Here is a 5,163-nt window from a genome sequence, read left to right as displayed (position 1 = left end):
CTGCTCAAGGAGCATGCGCAGAGCGTGGGACGCGCGAGCAACCATTTCTGAAGAGGGCAAAACACCCGACCTTCGTTTTAAAGAAACAGAAATAAACTTTCTTTTTTTTTCTTTTTCTTTCTTTCTTTTTTTTTTTTTTGAGATGAAGTTTCGCTCTTGTCGCCCAGGCTGTAGTGCAATGGCACGATCTCGGCTCACTGCAACCTCCGCCTCCCGGGTTCAAGCGATTCTCCTGCCTCAGCCTCCCAAGTAGCTGGGATTACAGGCATGAGCCACCACACCCGGCTAATTTTTGAATTTTTAGTAGAGACAAGGTTGCACCATGTTGGCCAGGCTGGTTTTGAACTCCTGACCTCAAGTGATCCGCCCGCCTCGGCCTCCCAAAGTGCTGGGATTACAGGAGTGAGCTACCGCGCCCGGCAGAAATAAACAGAGCAGTGAAAATTTTTAATTGCCCAAAGTGCAGATTCCCAGCTGAGGCTGAACAACGCATCCTCTGGGTGCCCATGGAACTGAGATACCACAGAATTTTGCAATTAATTTTGCGGAAGCACAGCCATAGCTCTCACTTTAAAATGTACGTGTATGGGCCGGGCGCGTTGGCTCACGCCTGTAATCCCAGCACTCTGGGAGGCCAAGGCGGGCGGATCACGAGGTCAGGAGATCGAGACCATCCTGGCTAACACGGTGAAACCCCGTCTCTACTAAACATACAAAAAATTAGCCGGGCGTGGTGGCGGCCACCTGTGGTCCCAGCTACTCGGGAGCCTGAGGCAGGAGAATGGCGTGAACCTGGGAGGCGGAGCTTGCAGTGAGCAGAGACCGAGCCACTGCACTCCAGCCTGGGCGACAGAGCGAGACTCCGTCTCAAAAAAAAAAAAAAAAAAAAAAAGTACGTGTATGTCTTGTGTGTCCACCTTTATTAAATGTATTATAGGACTGTAGATTGTTGAAAGACATTATTTAAGTGGAGACCCTGCAAGAAACAGAAAGAGAGAAACCGAGAAAGAATAAAGTGTGGAGAGTAGAGGGGAAAAGGATACTAGAAGGCAGGAGCACTGCTTTTATAGGCTCTTTGAAACAGTGGTAATTTCTTGGGAAGGCTTTTCTTATCCCTGGTGCTTAAAAGGAAGTAAAGTGTATTTGAAAAAAACGCTTTCCCTCAGTATGTAATTGATTCTTGTTATTTGCAGTAGTTAGGTTCTGTAAAGTTGCTGGAAACACTGAATTAGTAAATACTGAATCATTACTCCTAAGGGAAATACAGGATTAGGATCCTGTAAGCCTCTGGTCGCATTTTCATCAACTTAATCAGTACATAGTTTTGTTGTATGTGTGTTTCCGCTTAAAGACATCTTATTTAATATATATTGTTGATTCATTAACATTGAACTCAGTCAACAGCACTATAATTCATACCTCAACAAAGCTTATCTAACACTGCTATTTTCTCTGCAAGGCTCATGACAGCCTTCTTGTGCTTAGGAGCACTATACAGCACGACGCTTGGGGACCATTTTAAACAGCAACATCAACAAAAAGTACAAAAACGTGAAAAACATATCACTAAATGGAATGTGAAAAGGACACTTGGTCCTGATGGCTCACGCCTGTAATCCCAGCAATTTGGGAGGCCAAGGCGGCTGGATCGCTTCAGCCGGGGAGTTCAAGACCACACTGGACAACATGGCGAAACCCCGTCCCTACAAAAAATACAAAAATTAGCCGGGCATGGTGGCTCTCGTCTGTAGTCCCAGCTACTCCAGAATTTGAGGTGAGAGGATTACTTTAGCCCGAGAGGGCGAGGCTGCAGTGAACCAAGATAGTGTCACTGTACTCCAGCCCTGGCAACAGGGGACACTATTTATGGTATAGCATGACAGCTGAAACAAAAAGGCAGAGGATGCCTTGTTCAGCCTCAGCTGGGAATGTGCACTTTGGGCAATTAAAAATTTTCCCTGCTCTGTACATGTCCAAGAATACATGGAGGTTACAGATCAATTTTAGCAAGTAGGCAAATTTGCAAATATGGAATCCACAAATAATGGAGAAAGACTGTATTTCTGTTTTATACTGCCCTATTTTCTAGTTGTACTCACAATTTTGTAGTTCATTAAATTGACTAGTAGTTTACTGTATGTCTTGTCTTTATAATGAGATTGTAAATAACTTCTGAGGAAAGACCATGACTCATTATTTCCAAAATTTACTTGACCTAGTGCTGTGCTAAGTACACAATATATAGTAGTAAAAATATTTTTGAATGAATGGTTAACAGTGGGCCAGAACTTAGGACTTGTGAATGACCAGAAGCTTTTTCCTTTAGCGCACCCTAAAAGGTAAGGAGAAATGTAACATTTTTAAATAAGTAAAAGAAATTAATAGATATCTTTTCATGCAGTGTTGGAATTTGGGGGTTTATCTGATCCTAAAAGATATTTGCCTTTATCTGGGCCTAGACTATTGCAAAGATTAAAGTTAACTTGCAGGGCGCTTGTGGCAGTGCAAATGATTTTTGTCTATGGACTTGTAAAATAATTCTACCTAGTTGGGGGGAGAGCTCTCCACCTCTATGGAAAAGCCAGTTTTGGCTGCCTGCAGTGGCTCACACCTGTAATCCTAGCACTTTGAGAGGCTGAGGCGGGAGGATCATGAGGTCAGAAGTTCGAGACCAGCCTGACCAACATGGTGAAACCTGGTCTCTACTAAAAATACAAAAATTAGCAGGTGTGGTGGCATGCCTGTGATCTCAGCTACTCAGGAGGCTGAGGCAGGAGAATCGCTTGAACCCGGGAGATGGAGGTTGTAGTGAGCCGAGATCGCGCCACTGCTCTCCAGCCTGGGTGACAGAGCGAGACTCCATCGCAAATAATAATAATAATAATAAATTAAACAACAACAACAACAAAAAAGCCAGTTTTGCACCATTTGCAAGATCAATATTTCTGATCTATAAACATGTCTGCTCTTTGGATTCTCCTTTGAACAGGTGATAACATCTGTCTGGTTCACCTATGTAATGAGTTAAATAAAATGGCTGGGTGCAGGGGCTCACGCCTGTAATCCCAGCAGTTTGGGAGGCCAAGGCAAGCGGATCACTTGAGGTTAGGAGTTCAAGACCAGCCTGGCCAACATGGTGAAACCCCGTCTCTACTAAAAATAGACAAAAATTAGCTGGGTGTGGTGGCTCATGCCTGTAATCCCAGCTACTTGGGAGGCTGAGGCATGAGAATCGCTTAAATCCAGAAGGCGGAAGTTGCAGTGAGTCAAGATCGCACCACTGCACTCCACCTTGGGTGACAGAGTGAGACTCCGTTTCAAAATAAATAAAATAAAATGACTAATGTGTTCATATTATATCTGTTTGAGAGTCATGATTTTACCTTTTTTTTTTTTTTGGAAAATTATCTTTTAAAAGTTCAGTAGTTCCCACCAAGATGCCCAATGTATTCATCTGACAGAGGCAGGTGAATATTATCACTGTAAAAGTACACTTCATGGATTGCCTGAGTCCTGGCAATTTTCTTGCTCCCAGAGATAAATCTAAAATGGCAAAAGCATGTTGCTGAGTCTTTGTTTTTCTAATTTTTATTTTCTTCTCCAGTAATTGTGTGTTTTTCTTTGGTTTGTAGAAGCATATCTTGTGTTATTGTGCTTCACTTTATTATGCTTCACAGATACTCTGTTTTTTGCAAATTGAAGATTTGTGGCAACCCTCCCTTTTGCAATTCTATTGATAACGATTTTTCCAACAGCATGTGCTCACTTTCTTTCTCTGTATAACATTTTGGTTATTCTTGCATATTTCAAATATTTTCATCATTCTTATATCTATTATGGTGATCTGTGATCAGTGGTCGTTGATGTTACTATTGTAATTGTTTTGGGGCACCACAAACTGCACCCATTCAAGATGGCAAACTTAACAAATGTTGTGTGTGTTCTGACTGCTCTGCTGACTGACCAACCATTCCCTGTCTCTCTCCCTCTCCTCAGGCCTCCATGTCCCCTACACAATATTGAAATTAGGCCAATTAATAACCCTACGATGGTGCCTAAGTGTTCAAGTGAAAGGAAGAGTTACAGATCTTTAAATCAAAAGCTAGAAATTATTAAGCTTAATGAAGGGATGACAAAAGCTGAGATAGGCCCAAAGACAGGCATCTTGCACCAAACAGTTAACCAAATTGTGAATGCAAAGGAAAAGTTCTTGAAGGAAATAAAAAATGCTACTCCAGTGTATGAAGGCATGATAAGAAATCAAAACAGCCTTATTGCTGATATGGAGAAAATCTGAGTGGTCTATATAGAAGATCAAACCAGCTACAACATTCCCTTAAATCAAAGCCTTATCCGGAGTAAGGCCCTAACTCTCTTCAATTCTATGAAGGCTGAGAGAAGTGAGGAAGCTGCAGAAGACAAGTTGGAAGTTAGCAGAAGTTGCTTCATGAGATTTAAGGAAAGAAGCTGTCTCCATAACATAAAAGTGCATGCGGAAGCAGAAAGTACTGTTGGAGAAGCTGCGGCAAGTTATCTAGAAGATGCAGCTTTGATTACTGATGAAGGTGGTTACAATACACAACCGATTTTCTGTGCAGATGAAACAGCCTCTGTTGGAAGAAGATGCCATCTAGGACTTTCATAGCTAGAAAGAAGTTAATACCTGGCTTCAACGCTTCAAAGGACAGGCTGAGTCTCTTGTTAGCAGCTAATGGAGCTGGTGGCTTTTAGTAGAAGCCAATGCTCATTGATCATTCTGAAAATCCTAGGACCCTTAAGAATTCTGTTAAATCTACTCTGCCTGTCCTCTATCAATGGAAGACAAAGCTTGGACAACAGCACATCAGTTTATACCATGGTCTACTGAATATTTTAAGCACACTTTTGTGCTTAGAAAAAAAAACTCTTTTCAAAACGTTACTGCTCATTAACAATACACCTGGTCACCCAAGAGCTCTGAGTTGAATGTTATTTTATCCCTGCTAACACAACATCCATTCTACAGCCCATGGGATCAGGGAATAATTTTGACTTTCAAATCCCCTCATTTAAGAAATACATTTTCTAAGGTTATAGCTGCCACAGAAGGATCTGGGGAAAGTAAATTAAAAACCTTCTAGAAAGGAGTCACCATCTTTGATGCAAATCTTCTGGAAAAGATTT

The sequence above is a fragment of the Gorilla gorilla genome, chromosome 1, assembly GCF_029281585.2.
Source record: "Gorilla gorilla gorilla isolate KB3781 chromosome 1, NHGRI_mGorGor1-v2.1_pri, whole genome shotgun sequence".
NCBI classification, from domain to species: domain Eukaryota; kingdom Metazoa; phylum Chordata; class Mammalia; order Primates; family Hominidae; genus Gorilla; species Gorilla gorilla.
Note: the sequence above shows the minus strand (reverse complement) of the source record.